Genomic DNA, 21,194 nt, shown 5'->3' with positions numbered 1-21,194 from the left:
TAAATATTCCAGTATCTTCTCTGAATAACCCACAAGCCCGTGAGCAGTATCTGCTTATCAAGATGGAGGGTGTGAAAATCCCTTCAAGAAAAGTAAAAAGGCATGTTGTGTTGTCCCCTAAATTCGATTTCGAAGATGAGATCAAAAACAGACAAAGTACGTGTAAAAGAATAAAACCATCACGCTGGATTACTTATACTCCATAAACTTTGACAACAAATCCTTTTTTTGCAATAAAATGTTTTATTTAAGAATTTTTCAGGTGTACAGTCTCTTTTTTGAATACATAAATAACAATAGAAAATCACAATTTGTAGCAATCTTTAAACATTTGCATAGAACATGTTCCGTGGTTAAAAGAACAATACTTTCGTTTTTTTACACAACGTTGATATTTTTTCACAAAATCTGAAACCATCACATCATTTTTTATCACATCACCGGGGTATGAATCAAGTACTTCTTGCAATGATAAACCGCAAGCTCTTTTACACAGGTAATACACACAATGATGACCGCAAACAACAGACAGTGTCTCTAAGTTGATTATTATGATACATTATTTTTGAAGACCTGTCTTTCAAAAACTTTACGATGCTCTCTTTCAAAATCTGGGGGTAATCCGTACGAGTCGAAAAATGTCCTTCCAAAGTCAGAGCCAACCAGTGTTCTCCGGGCATGTGAGCGGGATGCATGTTCACAATAAAATATGCGGGTCCTGTGTACTTATATGAGAGTAAAGACAGTTCATCGCATGCCCAGACTCGGCAAAATAGTTTTCCCCATCAGATGATGTAGGAGACTCTCCAGTTGATGATTATTCATAATTAATAATAATCCACCAAGACCTGCCTTTTTGAATTGATCTCTAGGATGGAGTCGTAGCAGGCATAGACAATGAGCGTAGTTGTGTGCGGTAATGGGACTCTGAACCGGATCTCCAACCTTAAATTACCATTAGAAATGGGTGATAAAGCATCTGTGTCCTCACTTGGATTCAGGTTAAACACAAACAATAAGTATTCGTTATTAAATTCACTACGGTCGAAGCTTAGAAGATGGTCTTTTAAATGACGGCCTGTTGCAGAGAATATGTTGTAAAATTCTCTGACCGATGTACCCTTGTTGAATTGGGGCTGGAAAGCTTTGCCGGGAATTTGTCTACCCTCCTGGCACAATGCTAGGTATTCTGCATTCATGTGTTTAAAATTGAAAGGTGATAGGTCTCTTCTTCCTGTGAAGGCTTCATGGTGAACCATTCCTAAAACTATATACTTTGGTATAGCACCCAAAAATAGGTTTTCCTGAGTATATATCCTCGAGTTTTCTGGCATAGAATATGTTTTAACGTTAACTCTGGAAAGTGGGTACAAGGCATTTTCCCGCATTAAAGCAGAAGCATGACCTAAACGAACCGCGGGAGAAACTGAGACTTTTAATAAAAAGAGAAGCGCCTAAAATTGTCAGTTGAAAGGCTGAGTCACGGGCTCCCATCAGGCAAAATGCATCACTGGCTTGTGTTAATTTAATTCTCAAATCCACTGAATTAAGCAGCGCTCTCTCACAGAAAAATAAATCAGCATGAAGTGCCCCTAACAGGTGAACTTCTCCGGATTTGGCGGTGATTGAAAGCGGCCCTTTTATTTGATCCCGCGTTTGGACTATCGATTATGACAGTAGAGTCTATGGCACCCGCTGTGTCTTTGTAAAAAAGACCTGCGGTAAATTGACTGTTTAGCGTATCTTCAGAAAAGTTTAGTAGAATTTCAATCATTGCCCTGTAAGGGTGGGTGGAGCTTGATTGAGATATCAATCGATCTCCCAGTGTGATGTCACATTGTGAAAATATTGTGTTACGTGGATAATTAATATAGCCCACAGCCGCGTCATTAGCCAGGTTACTACCATCTGCATTGGTGATCTTGATGCGTAGATGAAGCAGAGTGTCATTTAAGTCCAGATATTTCTCACCTCCGGGGATCACAAACTCAATAGGCCCGCCTCTAGTAAGAGCCGACACCGGTAAAATTTCAGTGTAAACCTTATCCTCTATAGATAGCTGGGTCATAGGGGCTGAAAACAAATCCAACTCCACTAGGGTGCATTCGGACGATTTGTGGTGCAAAAAAGCCATGTTTTTCAGTGAATTAGCTTTTAGTGAAATATATCCTTGCTAGGAGCAGACTTCCTTCCCTTAGCCTTGCTTCTCCCGTTTTATTTCTTTAGCTTTAGAGTCCTACGTATTTGTGAGTTCCGCACCCGCACCCGCTCCCCCGGTGGGTCCTTCCTTGCCCTTCTTGATAGAACCATAATTCCTGATCCTTCCTGGCTGGAACCAGATATTTTATTCATTGCTCTACCAATGACATCCATGGCAATATTGGTGGCTGCTTTTTTTAAGTGAGGTTTAGCCAGGGAAAACCCTGATTTTAGTAGAGGTGACACAATCCGGAATAATCTTGAAAATATTGACCCGATTCCACGATCATACATGGTCGCAGATCCATAAAAAGCAGGTAAGGCCCCGCCTACTTGGTTACGATAATAATGAATGAACCAGTGAGGATCATCTCTCGGATTTATCAGAGTCATGTTACCGTAGTTTTATACAGTTCTACTGAGGTAAAAATAGTCTCTTCCACACTACAGCGGTGAGCTCATATGAATAATAACCTTGTCATCAACCGATTTTATACAGATGTATATGTCCAGAGTTCATTCAGCTATCATCTCAGGCTTCGTTGTGACCTCACAGGTCGAAAATGCAATTTCACAATTGTCTTTCCATAGGTAAATTTTACTGGAACGTTCTGGTCTGATTTCAGTTCGATTTGAATAGATTTGATATGTTTCAGAGGCACAGGAAGATAGTCGGGAGGATTAAAATTCTGAGTGATTATGTCTCCGAATTTACCTTCTACTTCGACCATACGCAGCAGGGGGGCATAAGCATCTCCCACTATTTGCTGCTCGACCACATCGCTGTAACAATAAATGTGGTAGAATCCTGCCAACTGCATAAGGAGGGTTGTCATGTTTATAAAAAGTAGTCCATTCCCCTGGTTCCATGCCAAAAATGTAAGCAATCGGAGCGTGAAAATGCAATTGATATTCAGAATCTGCTTCTGTAAAGAATAATCTATTTTCGATAAGATGCATATGAAAAGAAATACAGATTCTTATCGCACTAGGATGAGACTCAATCTTGTTTTTTAGCTGTATTATTGTCTCATAGTGTCTCATAGGATGTGACATTCCGTTAATTAATTTTTTCTTTCCCGATCTTCCTCCATTCAAAGAATGCGAAATCTTTTGGAACATTATGCCAAGTGTGTGGATAAGAAATCTCTGTTAAAGCAACCTGCCATGCTCCTTCTAAATTAATATGCTGTGCTAAATTAACCCAAAAACTCGAAATTGTATTATCTTTGAAAACGCTTAGACCAGCGTTTGATGGTAAGGTAATGTAGAACCCTTCATCCTCTACCGTGCGCTCCATGGTGCTGTTTTGTGTAAGATGTATTGCTGGCTCCCTTTATATATCTCAAAGGTCATCCTCTCTAACCCAGCTGTTAAATTTCTCAGGCCAATTTTTCCAGTGCACAAAGACCTGTTTAACCCCTCTAACGGTGCGACGACCTAATATTTTTTCCACTTGGTACATTTTATATTTACACAATTTCACTTTCTGAAGCTCCTCTTCATAGAAAGAGCCCTGTATAGGTTCATCATCCAAGTCTTTGAGTCTGTATACAGGAGGAGATCGAAGTATGGTTTCAACCACGGTAAAAACTTCATCCGTAAAACTCTATTCATATTTTTGATCAAAAACGCTGCGTAATTACATATACGAACCAGATGCCCGGTCATAAGTTTAGGTTTGGAATTTTTGCGATGTGTGCTTGAGGATGTACCGTACAGGTTCTGAAAGATTTGAAAGGCATTTTTTGAATTCACTTCCATAGGGCTAGTTTTGATACTTGTATGATACCCATAGTTGTAACTTTTCCCCAAGTCTTGCACAACATCAATGTAACGACGGGTGTTATTAGCTGTGAAATATCGCCACATTCTTGTTTTTAACGTGCGGTTAAACCTCTCAATGACAGATGCTTTTGATTTGCTCGCAGTGGAAAAATGCTCAATACCGTGCTTCTTCATTAAAGCTTTAAATTTTTGTTAAAAATTTCTTTACCCGCATCTGTTTGCAATTTTTTAGGAATCTGACTGTCTTTGAAAATTGATTCAAAGGCTTTTACCACCTGGTCAGCAGTCTTCCTCTTTAAAACTCGTACGTACGCTCTTTTAGAAAATATGTCAATGACTGTCAATAAGTAATTATAACCGTCATTTTCCTTGACCAAGGCTTGCATATCACAAAGGTCTGCTTGAAACTGTTTTAGAGGCCCCGTGACAAAAACTCTGTTTCTCGGAAAATTTACGCGTGCAGGTTTATGCAGAGTATAGGTGTCTCGTTCTGATAAAAAAAATCTTGTACTTTTTCCACCTTAACCTTCTTTCCTGATTCATCCTGCAGAGCTCTTTTCAGCCTAGCTATTCCTCCTAAACTACCGGGGTGTGATGGAGTGTAGTAAACCTTTTTCATTAACCTTCTCTCTGCCATCCTTCTGTCACCTGCTTTGGTGATCGGTTGTTAAATAATGAGAAAACATGATTGTGGTACAAAGATTTTATTCCTCCTCTAATAGTAAGAAATCACAATCAGTACATTTATTTACTAGAAATGACAATTAAATGTTAACCACTAATACGTATATGAAGATATATTTAACTAACTAATCACACAAATAATATTGTAACTAAAACTTTTTTTTAATAGTTAAAAAAACAATTCAAACAGTAAAGGGTAATTATTAAAATGCTTAAACATGCAAAATAAGATGATTCGAGTCAACACAGAAGGGAGATTACTTTTCATTCATAGCGTAACACTCTGAAACAGAACGAAGTTGAATGAGGTTTTCATCACAGTTCATGTCCTGATACATGTCAGTAATTGCGGTCTGGATTCCGTATGTTGATTTCAGTTCGTGTAAAACAGTCTCTGCAATCATCTTCACTTTTGCTTCCTCAGCCTGTATGCGACGCAGCCTCAGGAGATTCTGGACAGCAGGTATGAATCGTGGAGTCAGGAGACGCTGTGTGATGCGATGAAAGTTGAGATGGTAATAATCTTCCTCCGGTATTTCCAGGCATTGATGCTGCCTCTGGCTTGGGTGATCTGTTATGCAGCCGTAGCAGGTTTCCTTGACATACTTGATGCAAATTAAGCTGAATAGATGCAGTAAGGCTGTTTTTACTGTAGCAATTAGGGTACTTGGTATCCATCCGTCAATTTCATCTTCTTGCAGGGAGTTGGTAGGAGCAGGATCTCCAGGGTCCTTTACAGTCAGAGGTTGGGGATCCTGCTACCAGGAGCTGGTAGCAGGATCCCCAGAGTCCTCAGCAGCCAGAGGTTGGGAGTAGCTGGTAGCAGGATCTCCAGAGTCCTCTGCAGCTGGTGCTGGAGGTTGGGAGTAGCTAGGAGCAGGATCTCCAGAGTCCTCTGCTGCTGCTGTTGGAGGGATACCCTCTTCAGCTAGGGTACTTGGTATCAGAAAACTTGAAGGAGAGAGTGCTGGAGACGATTCCGATGAGGAGTAGTGTAAAAGAGAAGAAGGCGGATGATACGGATCCGTGTAGTAGTAGCTTCCAGGAGACGGAGGACAGAAGAGGCTCTCTGTCGAATAACTGGGCTCGCCCCAGTAGGGCCCCCATACTCCATAGCTTCTTGCTTCTTCCATTCTAAAGGTTTGGTGTCAGAGTCCCTGCAACTCTCGCATTATATAGGGTAGTGGGCGGGGTCTCTGGAAAAGGATCCGCCTTACAGGCTGGACAGGAAATGTCAGAGTTTTTTTCACTGACAAAATATCAAGCCAGCAGCGAGATTTTTGTAACAGTTCGGAAATTCGATCCCCGACTTCCACCATTTTTTCAGACCAAGCATCAAATGGGACAGCCAGCATAGTTCTGAATACACCACAATCTAGATTAAATGCCTCCAGCACAAACAGGTCTGGGGAATTCATGCTGTCTCCCTTCTGTCTGCTTGCCCGTAAGGACCAACGGCCAGACTCAGTAGTTTTCGATTCCCACACTGCACTGAAGAGAATCTCTCCCCTTCCAATTTCAGTATCGGTCGGAAAACACCGCTTTCTGGTTTTCTTTGCAGATCGAGGGTCGAGCTAATCTTCTCTTGTATTTTGCTTCAAGGCCGATTCAATGTTTTCATTGGTCGCGAAGAATTGCTAGCCTATTGCTAGCACTGCCCAGTCATTATAGGTGAGGCTGCATGTATTTGTTATTGGTGCAAGCTCCTCATCCTTGTCCAGCTGGTACAGGTAAAGTTCTCCGGACTCATAACGGAAAACATAACCACATGAGCCCCAAAGACCCTGAGGTTTTAAACATCAGTCTTCCTTGAAGGACTGGAGCACCGGCATCTGCACACGAGTTAGAAAAAATGTTGATCTTTTGGGGGCACCCGCTCCAAGACTTGAGTTGTCGTAGATGGAAATTGGTGTCTCGCATAAAAGAGAGGTCCCGCTTCTCAATATTTCTCTTTTATCCACAGTTTCTGAGGTAGATGGATCAGGCGATGAAGGCGAGCTTGCCGGTGTGTCCATCACCGGACCCAAATCCGGTCTCACTGCTATCGGGATCTCATATACAATTGTAGGTTCTTCTTCATCAAGCAGGTGTTTATTTGTTAACGGGGTTGACGCCATCATCTTAGCAAATGTTCTCGGGCTAGGTAACTCCGAATCCGCATCAGATGTTGCAGAGGAGACAGGTTCTTTATTCTCAACAGCAGGATGAACTCGTTTAGCTCCATACATTCATTGTAAAGTTCTTGAACAACTCTTAGCAGTAGAGTGCTTGATTTTTTCAACAGTATTTATAACAGAAACCCCTAAAAAGACCAAACCCTCTGTCTCTGATTCTATTGGGTAATTCAAAGAGTTTGGGAGGAGATAATGATGAACAGATGGTCACAGAGAGGTCAAGAGGTCACAAACGTCCCATCATATGATATTTATGACATATGCTGTGGGGGGGGTCAAGAGGTCACAAAGTTCCCATTATATGATATATATGACATATGTTTGGGGGGGTATCAGGTTACCGGATGTGGGGGGGGGGCAGGGGTTGATATCAATTAATCCATCAAACTCAGATTAAAATTTGACAGAAGGGTGTCTATATATCTCTCTGCTGCCAATATGAAGCAAACTATCTTAAAATCTAGATATTATCCATAAGTATATGTTCATCCTTTATGTTGCCAGACTGTAGTGGAAACAAACAAACAAACAAAACATAAAGGATCAGGGTCCTTACAGTCCAATCAGGAAGTTTAAAAAGGGAATCTTGTGTTATTTGCAAAAAATTTTTAGAAAATCTTTATCTGTGCATGTTTAATATATATATATATATATATATATATATATATATATATATATATATATATATATATATATATATATATATATATATTTTTTTTTTTTTAAACTAACTCATGATTGGTTGTCTGATCATCCTTCACAGGCTGCATGTTGTGTTTTATTGCTCTAAATATAATTTTGAAACCATGTTGTCAATGTTTACAGAAGAACTAAAAAATGATAAAAGGCGCCTTCAACACCAGCAATTCAACAGGAAGGAGGAGAGAAACAGATTAAAGTAAAAACAAAAACAGTTATTTGCTAATACAAACAGAGCCAATGCTCCAGTACTGTAAATCTAGTCAGACGTTTCTCATAGTATAAATCTAAGTGTAGTGAAGTTGTTTTGTTATTTTGTATTTGTCAACACTAGATTACTCATGAAGTCAAACTCTAATAATTATCTCTGCTTGTTGTCTTATCAGTTCAATCAACACGTAGAAAAAGATAATAAATTTAAATATTCAGATATTTTCATTTTCCACCACCAGAGGGCGCTGTTGCTTTAGATTTATTCGTCACGGCATTAAAACATTCAGCTAGTGACGCATTAAACATGATCAATATTATTATTATTCAGAAGAGTAACACCCATCTGTCAAACTGTGAGGTTTAACTTTTTATTTATGTTTTTATTTATTTTCAGCTTGTTGCTCCATCTTGAGATGTAGATTCAAATTCTGGTCGTAATGTTGGAAAGATGAACATCCTTTTACTCATCTGATGACTTTTTCATGAATGGACCTGATTTAAAATAATTCAGGTTTTTATTCATAGTTAATGTCTAAATTTATTTTATTTTATTAAGAACTGATAATGACTGAATGATTTTATGATCCAGCTTGGTACAAATAAAGCTGACATTTTGTTTCTCTGCTGTTTCCTCATCAGAAACTGATCAGATGATCCAGGAACTTTAAATATTTAAAAAAATCAAGTTTCACCAGAGATTCTACTTCAGAGAGGATCAAAAAGATTCTTCATTAGGGACCAATCATCTGATAATCATGTGGCAGGAAATAAAACCTTTAAAAAACTGATTATTTTGTCAGTTTCTGGATGTTCATTGATGCATTATTGAATTAAAATGATTTAACAGCAGCTCTGCTCCTCTAATAATTCTCCCTCTGACTGAAAACAAGCCAGTTGTTCTGGTTACATCCAGTGTTTCCATCTCTGAATATTTTACTGTTTTTTATCAACCGTCTGAAAATATTAACAGGAAGAGATGAAGGTTTCAGTCACTGCACTGTAAAACGTGTTTGAGTTAAAACAAAACAATTTCCTTGCTGACTTTAGTTGCATTTTATGGCAGCAGGTTTAATATTCAAGTTGAACCACCTTCAAATGTTTTACAGTGTAGCAGAGTTTACTTTATCTTAACAGTAAACGTCTACAGCAGCTTTTCTTCCATCATCAATAAAGAATTAAAACCCCAACATGAATCTCTTCCTGTTCTAATCTTCATCCACATCAGACCTGCTGAGTCTGACAGTCAGAGACTCTCAGGGTTTAATTTAAATGAAATCTGGTCTGCAATGATTTCACTGAACACTGAGTATGATTTTAACATGAGGTTTGATTGTAAATACATTTTTAATTGTGTGTTTATGAAAGCACTAAACGTTTCCATGTGTTTGATCTGCATCCTGTTCATGTTGGTTCAGTTTTATGCCTGCAGCTTCTCTGATGAAGGGAAACTTTGTTTCTGCAGGAATGAGGAAGATCATGTCAGAAACACCCAGAGCAGGAATTTTACTGGAACATCCTGCAGTCGAACTTCAGCAGAGGAGCAGAAACAGTCAGAGAGGAAGGAGAAGATTTTATTTAGCTAGACTTAGATTTTAAGACACTTTAGTAGAATCAATATAAGCTTTACTTTTACTTTATTCCTGAAACTGCAGTCCAACATCAACAGGTGAGTCAAGAAAAATGTTTTTTTCTCAAAATATATATGGTTCTAGAAGTTCTTGAGAGCATGATCTATTTTATTTAAATGTATTTTAAATCATTTTAAAAGTCACTTCCTTTATTAAAATAGTTTCCAGAGTTATGAGAGTCACTCCGACAGACGCAGCTCTAGAAAAACAACATAGAAGTTTTCAGCTCTGTTACATTTACTGATTTATTCTTGTTAGAAGTTTTCTTTGTTTTTCTGGTTAAAATTTTCCTTTTTATGAATTATTTATCTTTCTGGTTTTGGATGCTGTTTATCTGTTTTCTTACTTTCAGGCAGTTATAGTGATGCATAACCAGAGGTTGGTGTTACATTTACTAGAGGAGCTTTTGGAAAATAACTAGCAGTGGTTTTATCAAACTGTAGTTTTTACATGAGTTCAATATATCTGATTAGACCTGAACTGGATTCATGTGAATCACAGAATCCTGATCAGGTTGAAGTTATTTTCTCTTTCTGATGATTTAACCCAGAGTTTCTCCCCCCTGGTCCTCAGCCCCCCTGCTCTGCATGTTCTAGATGAGCCTCTGTTCCAGAACATCTGATTCAAATGATTTCATGACCATCAGGAGCTGCAGACGCCTGTTAATCACCCAGAGATACAATCCAGGTGTGTAGCAGAAAGGAAACACCTAAAACATGCAGGACAGGGAGCCTGAGGACCAAAGAGGAGAAACTCTGATTTAAAACCTGTTGACAGGTTTAGTTTCTCATGCAGTTGAAGCTCTGGTTGTTTTTCTTCCTTAAAGTTCCTGTTGATCTGGTTTCTGAACCAACTGACATTTAATCTTCATCTCTAAATATGAAGCCAAACGTCTTTCAGAGCCAACTGGTTCCTGCCAGCTGAACATTGTGGAGGAGCTGGTTGAACCATTCTTAGATGGTTTAACTCAAAGCTGTTGACAGGTTTAGTTTCTCATGCAGTTGAAGCTCTGGTTGATTTTCTAACGTTTCTTCCTTAAAGTTCCTGTTGATCTGGTTTCTGAACCAACTGACATTTAATCTTCATCTCTAAACATGAAGCCAAACGTCTTTCAGAGCAGAGCTAACTAAGATGAAGTTGAGGAAAAAATACGGCACATTTAAAAATAGGTAAAAGTAGGTCTGATGCTACATTGTGAAAAATAAAAAGGACTAATGGAAGTAAAATCTTCTTTTTAAAAGAACCTATGAATGTTGTGACTTTATAGACCAAAAATGTTACAAGAAATTCATCAGGAACTCTGACATCAGTTTTCTTTCCCTCTAGTCTGGGAAGAAAACGTTTGTTTAAAAATCATATCTAAAGAAAAATAATAACCAAATATCTTTCTATTCCACTCCCACAAAAAACTGGATATTAATTTCATAACATGAAGTTTTACCTGTAATAAGTTTCTACAAAAGAAATTCAAAATAAATATCAATTCCTCTGCGTTTTGTACTGAGATTTAAGACGATACTTTGTTTTCAGCTGCAGCTTCATTAGAAAGATCTTCAAAACTGGATATTGTCCAAGAAATGTTTAATACAGTTAGTGACTAATCTTTATTTCTTTATTTCATCTCAGTTTATCACATACATTTTTTTGTTACTAATGTGTGAATTGTCACACTACTGAACTGAATTGTGGGTAATATGCTTTGTCAAAGTGTTTGTCAACATGGTCCACAGTTCGACATGAGCTGTTTTGGATTCTGACACCTGGATTGCCGATTGGCAACAAACTGTTAGTAGCATTACCGCCACTTACTGGTACGGAGTGTGGTTCGAGCAAAACCCACGTCTTAGGGAAACTGACAAACCTATCTTAGAATTTGACTAAAGTGTTTAATTAACATTGTATTTTTAACATAGATTACCAGTGTTGGTGTTATAACATTTTTGATTATTCTCTGTAGATTTTGATTAATTCCCTAAAAGATTTATTATGGAAAGTATTTTTCCTTTCAGTTTATATTGTCTTAAATGTTGGTTCTCTAAGATGCAAATACAAGTAAAATCTCTTGCCTAGGAAAAAAACTCTATTGTACAATAATTTTACGGTATTTTACTGCCAGTCGTCAGTCTAGATTGTGACAACAGAAGAAGACATCAGTTTAACAATATTCTACTGTATTTTCTATGTTACTGCTGGAATCCTGCTGTAAATTTACAGCCATTTCTAAAAGTGTGGATTAGACGTTGGTATTTCAGTCACTAGTAACCAATCTGGTCAACATTGGTTACTTGACTAGAACTGGATGATTGATTGATGGTTGAACATTTCTCAACAACCACCATCAGTGTGTGTAATGTGACCAGCAGGTGGAGATATTTCTAAAAAAGTAACAAGACACACCAGAACACAGATTTAACAGTGTACAATACTTTATTAAACAATTATCTAAAAGTTCTTTTTAAAACACTTCTTTTAAAATCCAAGGCATCGGGCTCACTACTTGGTCGCCGGAACCAAAGAAAAAGGGAACACACAAGATGAGGTTGTTCCAAGAAAACAAGCAAACCATGCAAATGCAACAAAATAAAGCAAGAAAAAAAGAACATGCAACACAAAAGAATGATGGAACAAGTTGTCGTCGTCTCTCCAAGTGCCCTTCTATGGGGGCCAGAGGAGTAATGCCCCGCCCACCAGCCTGCCCAATCCACAACAGGCTCAGCGGAGAGCGGCCAGAACAAACAGTGATAAGACAAAGCAGCAGAGCGTCCAAAGCACTGCAGCTCCCAACACTCAGTTGCCCAGGGATGGAGACACAGCCTACACCAGGAGGGAGCAGATCAGCAGGCGAGGACTAGGCAGAAGCCACACACCACCACAACCTCCAGCCGCGGCCGGCAACGCCAGCAGAGCCGCAGATATCAGACGAGCAAATCAAACACCGCCAACATGTAGCCGCCAATTGTGCAGACAGTGGAGGAAACAAGGGCACACACACACACCTCGCAGCGACTTACCCAGCTTTAAAGGCATCTGCCCCGCCCACCAATCAGTGGCGCGCCTCTCGCCACACCCGACGCAAAGCGTGGGGGAGGGTGAAACACCATCCCACCACAGTAAGAATGGATGAAGGGCTGGTTACAGAGTAAAGTGTTTTTCTAGTCCTCTGACTTGATAAAGTGTTATACAAGTACAGGTTGTTTACCATTTTGAAAGCCAAAAAGGTTTTTTTCTCTCTAATTTTTTACCGTCTCTCCTCTGACAGGGAGCTGATTTTCTGGTCCAGTTTCTGGTCGGGTCGGTCCCACGAGACAGAGACGCATCATGGCTGCTGCAAAACCTGGTGAGTTTAATTAAACCTCATGAATTATTAGGCTGCTGTTTGAAGCAAGGCTAAATATGGATTTATATTTATCGTGTTCATGTAGACACATTTTTATTACTGTGGGCTGATGCAGACCAGACATTATTTAAAAGTTCCTGTTTAGCAGGAAAATATTTCATTTTATTTTAGTTACAGACAGGAAAGTGTTGGAAGACCTAAACTTATTTTCAATGACCTTCACTTGTTTCGTCTTTTTTCCAAAAATATGCAAATCAAGTACAGCAGACAATAATAACAAAAATCTTCTATACACATCAGGATGGAGGTGTGAGAAAAACTATCTTAACAGGTAAGAACAGGGGACAGAAAACTGACAATCATCAGAGCGGAGGGTGGGGGTGGTTGTTGCAACATAATTACTCTAATAACGGAAATTTACAAGAAAATAATAGTACAGGAGCATGCTGGGACTGAGATCCCAGCCAAACCAGGAGACTGACAGGTATGTATTCTCCATAGCAAATTCAGTTAAAGATAGTTTTTTCAATGAAAGCCCAGTGGTTGCATCATTGCTTGAAATGCGGTAGCATAAACTACAAAACCAAAGGAAACATGGCGTCTCTTACAGAGCTAACAGATACCTGACAATTGATACCAGGCTGATAACCTGGCCTGGGATCTAATCACAGCAGAAGTTGTAAAGAAAGAGACTATTTCTCGAGGATCTTCAGGAAGAACAATATTTCTCAAAAGCTGCTGGTGTCCTTCTGTCGGTGTTCTGTTGAAAGCATCACCTGCCATTGTTTCTGCGTGTCGTTCTCCAGCTGCACAGCAGCACAGAGGAAAACTCTGCAGAGAATTACAACATCTGCCCAGAAGACCATTGGCTGCTCTCTGCCTTCTCTTGAAGATGTTCACAGGTCCTGCTGCCTCAGGAAAGCCAAGAACATTTTAGAAGACTCCTCACACCCTGGTCACAATTTGTTCCAACTTCTTCCATCTGGCTAAAGATACAGGAGCATTAAAGCAAAGACAAACAGACTGAAGAACAGTTTATACCTGTTGCCATAAGAGCATGAAATACCCTCTAGTGCTATTATTACTCAACTCAACTATAATGACAAGGCATATAATTATAATTATAAAATAAAATATTTTGGACCTCCATACTTGAAGGAATTATTATATGAATTATTCCCACAATGCTCTGCATTAATCTACTATGAGTTTCTTCTAAATATTCAATTTTCCCTCATTTTAAAAAGATCCACTACAAGTGCTCTTCTGGGTATCTAAATATTTTTTCAAAAAAAAGAAAGAAATGTGTATATATATATATATATATATATATATATATATATATATATATATATATATATATATATATATATATATACAGTGGGGCAAAAAAGTATTTAGTCAGCCACCAATTGTGCAAGTTCTCCCACTTAAAAAGGTGAGAGGCCTGTAATTTTCATCATATTTGTACCTCAACTATGAGACAAAGGGAGAAAAAAAATCCAGAAAATCACATTTTCTGATTTTTAAAGAATTTATTGGCAAAATATGGTGGAAAACAAGTATTTGGTCAATAACAAAAGTTCATCTCAATACTTTGCTATATACCCTTTGTTGGCAATGATGGAGATCGAACGTTTTCTGTAAGTCTTCACAAGGTTCTCCTTTAAATAAAAACATTAAAAAATAAACTGTTAGTCAACTGTTTTTAGAACAGTTTTCATTACTCGATTGTTTGAAAATCTTAAATTTCCACTGTTTTAAACCTGATTATTTGGGAGCATCCTGCAAGTTTTATGTATTTGGATAAACAAATAATGTGCGTCGGCTCGCAGCGCGCAACCGGGAAGGAGACCCACACCGTTAATCTGTGCAGCGGGACAATTGAATTGATGGTTTGACATAATTAAAAAATGATCTAAAAGAAGTAAACGGCCATCGGAGTTTGCCCCAGCGCCACGGTTTTGGGTTTTTGGATCACTTTACACCCAGGAAACGCCGCCCGGAGCAGGAGGACGTCACCGGGAAGGAAGAAGGACGCCCCAGAGATCCAGACTTTTTCTTTCATGGATTTTTGGTGGTACCACTAATTTTTTTCCTAATCCTTTTTGAGGGATTTCGACATTTTGGATTTTTCCTTTTTGATCAGGACTTTGGAATTAAATGGGGACATACTTTTGGAACTTAGTTTTTTGGAGGATAAGGAATTTTTTTTGTCGACAATATTTTGTTTGAAAGGAAACGGAAATTTAATTGTTTTTCGTCACAAACTTGGTGATTTATGTCTATACTATAAACACGTCATTACCATATAATTTTATTTAATCAGCAACATAGAATCATGATGTCATGTTTTTAGAAATACTCCGAACCCACATGCAGCAAAACACTCAGGAGAAAACTGAAGATCAAGGGAAAACTATGAACTGGAGGCTGGGCAGAAACGTCGGGGCTGGGGGGCAGGAGCCAGAATGATGTCAGTTCGGGGAGCTGAGGGAGAGAGAGACCGACTCGATGGTGCTCGTCGGGGAAACCCGGATCCAGCTGAGGGGCTTGGTTGGTCCTGGACTCGATCCGGCTCTCAGACTTGATCGAACCGCGAAGGTCAACACTCTGGCGAGGAAGTGTTGTTAGGCGGCTCCTCTTAAGCTCCTGGTAATGATCGGATGACCTGCAGGTGCGTGGTGACACACCCGCGGGGTGGGGCGTCAGAAGGGAGCTGGGGAAACCCCCTCTGGTGGTAGCTGGCGGTGGCGCAGGGACCGAGGACAACAACACATGGCGTAAATCATCATACACGTAGTATATGACTCGTAGTAAAATGACTGTATTCTTGTATTTGAAAATAAGAATCTCTTATCCTGGCCACTGATCTCTGCTGTCGTTTATCTTTTCACTGTCAAACTTCTCCATCTCTCCTCTAGATAGATATATTTCAAAACATCCACACTTGTATCCTTTGGTTAATTTTTTTGTTGTTTTTTTCTTCTGCTACATTTACAACAGTGCTGTGGCTATTTCTACTGGCTTCAACAGGCAGGCTGTTGATTAGTTTGAACACTGCTGCCACCTAGTGACCGGAGGTTTGTTTATCAGTTAACATGAACAAAGACAATTATAAAGTCCTGCTTCTCGCGGCCCCCTGACACTTCGCCACGCGCCAAACTATTTGAGAAGTTCTGCTTTAATGGCATCTGAGCCTGGACATGTCCATCATGTCCAAACACACGGTGTCCAAAAGCTTAAGAGCCAAAACTGTGTCAGGTAGTCCCATGATGTATTTTTTCATGCACTGGAAAAGCTGCTTGACATTAATTATACAGTCCGCCATCAACATGTTAACTTCTTTCTACACAGACTAAAATAAACATTTGGCCTTGATTTAAATGAGACACAAAGTGATTTGTGATCAGTTTGTTATGAGTTTTTCCAGCATGTTGTTCATCTGCTTCTCTGTAAGATTGTTTCAACATTTGATTTTTCTCTCTATTGTGTGCAGATCACATTAAGATTCTAATACTTGGAGAAAGCACAAAGAAAAAGACTGATCTTGTTAAACAGGTGATCGGAGATCAAGAGTTTCACACCCAGAAACCTTTCTCCCAATGTGCAACCTTCCTTGGAAAGTGGAAAGGAAAGCCAGTAACAATGGTGACATCCCCTGACCTTTACGATATGACCGACAAAAGAATGAGAGCAGTGGAAACGAGATCTAGGGATCTCTGTTCTCCTGGACCAAATGTTCTGCTGCTGCTGGTGAATCCTTCAAATTTCCCTGATGAGCGAAGAAAGAAACTGGATTCCATGTTGGAGCTGTTTGATTTTGATGCTCTCAAACGCTCAGTGGTCATCAAAACTCAAGAGAGTCGACAGTATTATCCCGTCACTGAACAGCTTATTAGTGACTGTGAAGGAAGATGCTATGAGATGTTTACAGCTGACAATAAAAAGTTAATGAATAAAGTAGAGAATATTATGAAGAAAAACTCATCAGAACCGCCAGGGGCAAAGGGAGAAAGTTTCTCTGAAGGTAAGAATGAAAGTTTTTATAAAGCTAAATCATTAGTATGTGAACACATGAAGCAAAGATAATACTCAGGTAAACACAACCGTTACAAATTCTAAATAAATCTGTTCTACATTCTAACAGATTCTAATTTTTCACACTTCTGATGATCAAGCGTGTTGAATAATTGAGATACAAGAAAATGTTTCTGATTATTTCTTTTTTCAGTGATCCGTACGAATCACCATCTGACTGCAAAACATGATTAAAACATAATTAGCTTAAAGTTTAGTTTCAACAAAACAAAATAAGACAACATTTACAGCTCAAAATGTTAAATCTTAATTGCTTTGCTAAACTAAGTATTATATTTGGAGTGTTACAAGCAAAGTGAAAAAGATGACATATTCTCTTGCTGGGTTAGAATATAATTATAATTTATTCTTAGGATAGAAAACATTTAGACATCATTTAGACATGTGTTTCTATGAATTTCTATTAATTTTTTGTAATTATTCTCGTAATAGAGGGAAAAAATCTTCTCGCCCTTTAACACAGAAATGGTTCAACTACAGAGAAAACTTCAGACTTTAATTTTATCATTCTGTCCCAGAGCTGAACTAAATGTCCGGTTCGCTTCAGGCAGTATGAGTCGGTCCCACTGAGTCGGTACCACCTGGTACCACCTGCTCTCTGTTTGCTTTGCTTCTCCTTAATGTTTCTACCAGGCGGGTTAAAGCCGCTGCTGATGGGATCTGGGCTGGAGGTGAGCGGCTGTAAATAGAAGTTACTGCAGAACCTCAAGTGTTAAAGGAAGATTCGGCCCATTTGGAGCTCACAGAATATCACATAAACATCAGTGAAAAATACTGTATCAACAATTTGAACTGCAGCAAAAACCAAACATGCCACAATTAAATAAATCAAAATGTCCTAAAAGCATCGGAGGAATAGCATAGAGGCTACTGGGGGATTCCAAGTCGATTCCAGGTAGATTCCAGGTAGATTCCAGGTAGATTCCAGCAGAGATGCAGCAGTTATTCATACAGGGCCGTCCCAAGTTAGAATAGGGCCTTCGACAGAACCAAAGACCCCTGGGCCCTCCTATAAGAACCTCAGCATCATTAACATGTTTAAATGTAGATTTAGAGAAGTCCATGTGACATGGAGACCAGGTTAACTGACTGAGTTTAAAATCAATCACTGATTATTGGTTATTATATACTGTGATGTATTTGTGAACAAACCAGCTCAAACACAAAGACTACACCATATTGTAGCCATGGTAACACAACAATGAAACTATAAAGATGATTCTTTAAACTTTAACAAAATAGACTTAATACCTCAATCCTAAATGTACTATTTATGTATTTATTTATGTATTTATTTTTCTCTGCTGAATGCGTTAAATAAAATTTTATTCTCTATAAATTAATGCTACAAGTTTAGATTTATGGTCTGTGTTATAATTAAATCATTTATAGGGGCCCCTGAATGTTTGGAGGCCCCTGAATGTCTGGAGGGCCCCTGACTGTGGATAAAACTGGTTGTGTTCAATATGATGACATTGTTCTGACTTATCCATATATACTGATCAGATAATTGATTAGTCTCCCCGTCGGAGAAATTTGTCTTGGAAGCAGGACAAGCCTGCAAAACAACAATAAGAGCAATACATCAAAAAACACAATAGCCATAAATGAATAAAAGTAAAAATACATAAAAACACAAATGTCAGATCGGCATAACCATCTCCTTTCCATTCACATGAATTACGTCATCTATATGCTGTTCTTCATCCTCTGGGCCTCCTTTTACTCTGGTAATCAGAGACATGACCACCTAAAGAAAACATCCAGGTCTGATGAAAGTCTCACCAAACTCTGTAGGAGAATCTGTTCTGGTTTTTAAAATGTAATTAACTTTTCAACATGAATCCAAACTGGATGGCAGCATCATACTCAAGTTAAATATGAAGAAGGATTTCATTGATCATTATCTCTGAGTCCACCCAAACATCAACAAAAGCTGAATCCCTCAGAATGAGCAGAGAAAACCAGAGTCCAGACTAAAGTCCTAGAGAAAACGATCAAATACAGAGAATGGAAAACAAAAGATGGAGAAAAAAGGAGTTTGGGATTTTTAACCTGGTAAAGATGCTGACAGACTCCAACCAAATAAGATTGAATGTTGAATCAGAATCAAAAGTCGACAAAGTTGAGAAGTTTGGACATCATTTATTAACCAGATAAACCAGAAACATAAGAGGAAGTGGAAAAACCTGCTGGGATGTTTGGTCAGTTCTTGATGTTCTGGTTGATTAAGATATAAAAATCTAAACATGAAACACATTTTCAAAACGTCAAAGCAATAAAATATAAATAGTAAACTTGTTTACTGTCCCTTCAGGACATATCAGAACTGTTCTCAGCTTCTCGTTAGAAAAATTAATGACTTTATGAGACAAATGTTATAACTTATTTAAACTTGGTTCATTTTTAATCCAATCAAATAATCCATCCATCCATCCATTTTCTTTACACCTTGTCCCTCAGTGGGGTCAGGAGCTGCTGCTGCCTCTCCAGCTAACGTACCGGGTGAGAGGCGGGGTCACCTGGACAGGTCGCCAGTCTGTTGCAGGGCAACACGGAGACACACAACCACACACAACCACTCACACCTAGGGACAATTTAGACAGACCAAATGACCTGACAGTCATGTTTTTGGACTGTGGGAGGAAACCGGAGTACCTGGAGAAAACCCACTTTTGGTTACAGTGTTTGCAAGTGATGCTTTTAACACAGTTCTTGCTTAAATGTCCTGTATTCAAGCAACCAAAACACAAATCTTTGTCTTTTAGAAAGTAGTTTTTCCCTGTGTGACCTCTTTCCTAATTGTTGACATTGTTCCAATACATGACCATCCTGTGTACAATACAGACAGTGCAGCCTGTATTGTACACAGGATATTGTACACAACTGTGCAGCCCTCAATCAAATAATCATATTATTAAATGGTTCTCTGTGTATAATTATTATCTTTGATGTAATTTCTCAGATCGTCTCCGGATGGTTCTGATTGGGAAAACTGGTGCTGGGAAGAGCGCATCAGGAAACACCATCCTGGGAAGAAAAGCGTTTAAATCTGAAGCTTCTCCTCAGTCAGTCACTAAAACCTGTCAGAAAGCTGACAGTGAGGTAGACGGTCGCCATGTTGCTGTTGTTGACACTCCTGGTCTGTTTGACACCAACATGACCTCAGATCAGGTCAATGAAGAGTTAAAGTCATGTCTCAGTCTGGTGGATCCAGGTCCTCATGTCTTCCTGCTGGTTTTACCGATCGGCAGATTAACTGAAGGAGACAGAGAGACACTGAGAATGATTGAGAAGGTTTTGGGAAACAATTATAAAAAGTTTACGGTTGTGCTTTTTTCTAGAGGAGACGCACTGGAATATGATGAGGCGTCCATTGAAGATTATACTGAAGATGAATGTGATGAAGCCTGTAAGGATCTGATCAGAGACTGTGGAGGAAGAATCCATGTGTTTAATAACTATAAAATAAAGAATCGTTCACAGGTCACTGAGCTGATCGAAATGATCGACATCATGGTGAAGGAGAATGAAGGCTGCTACACCAGGGAGATGTTACCTGTAACCTGAAACCAAAATAAAATCTGGTTTCAAGCTTTTCTGTTTGTGCAGAAAAATTTGACCAATAAAGTTTATCCTGAATGTGATTAAAGCGTTAAAATTAGGAGAGGAAACGACTGTTGAGAACAAAAGAGGCTCTGAGACAAAAGAAACTCTGAATCCCAGAATGCAAAGCGATGACCCAATAAATTGTTCCTGAAAAATGAATATTAATCCTGACCTATGATGTTCCTGCATCATATTTTTGTAGTTATGGGTTTTCACTTCTATTCTTGTTTGCTCTCTTATTTTTAATCTTTAAATGATTTATTTTCCTAAATGTTTTCATCTTTACTTTGTAGTTCAGTTGAACTTTACGGACCTATTTAGTTTAAAACAGAGAGCATCACTTTTACGCAAGATAAAAACAAATCAATGATAATACTATTATTATTGATTTGATTTGATAATATTAATACTATGTTCCAGTATTTGTCAAGAACTTTTCTTTCTGAGGTTCTATAAAAACAGCAGGTTCACATTCACAACTGCTGAGCAGCGAATTCATCAGATGAGGATTCAGAAATTTATAGATGAATTATTAAAGGATTTTTGTTAGTTGATGATCTTGTGTATTCTTTGTTTTTTGTTTCATTTTTTTACGGCTTGCAGCATGAAATGATGTTTAAAACAGAAATTATAACCTGGTACCGTCTTTAAATCCATCATAAACTCTGAACTTTTGATCTTTACAATATAAACAGCAGAGATTTAAACTGGAATCAGGAATATTTTCTTGTTTAGTTTCATAGTTTTAATGTACTTGGTGT

The 21,194-nt window shown here is 38.6% G+C and overlaps 1 long non-coding RNA gene across 1 annotated transcript; it reads left to right on the top strand.

Moving 5' to 3' along the window:
* Positions 1 to 9,206: 9,206 nt before the first annotated feature.
* On the top strand, positions 9,207 to 16,988 carry LOC145552924 (uncharacterized). The gene is made up of 3 exons (XR_014089058.1): positions 9,207 to 9,423; positions 12,645 to 12,722; positions 16,222 to 16,988. It is a non-coding gene; the product is annotated as an uncharacterized LOC145552924 (long non-coding RNA).
* The last annotated feature ends 4,206 nt before the right edge of the window (positions 16,989 to 21,194 follow it).

Source organism: Poecilia reticulata, chromosome 9, assembly GCF_904066995.2.
Source record: "Poecilia reticulata chromosome 9, P_reticulata-male-v2, whole genome shotgun sequence".
Classification (NCBI taxonomy): domain Eukaryota; kingdom Metazoa; phylum Chordata; class Actinopteri; order Cyprinodontiformes; family Poeciliidae; genus Poecilia; species Poecilia reticulata.
Note: the sequence above shows the minus strand (reverse complement) of the source record. Positions and strands in the feature narration are given on the sequence as shown.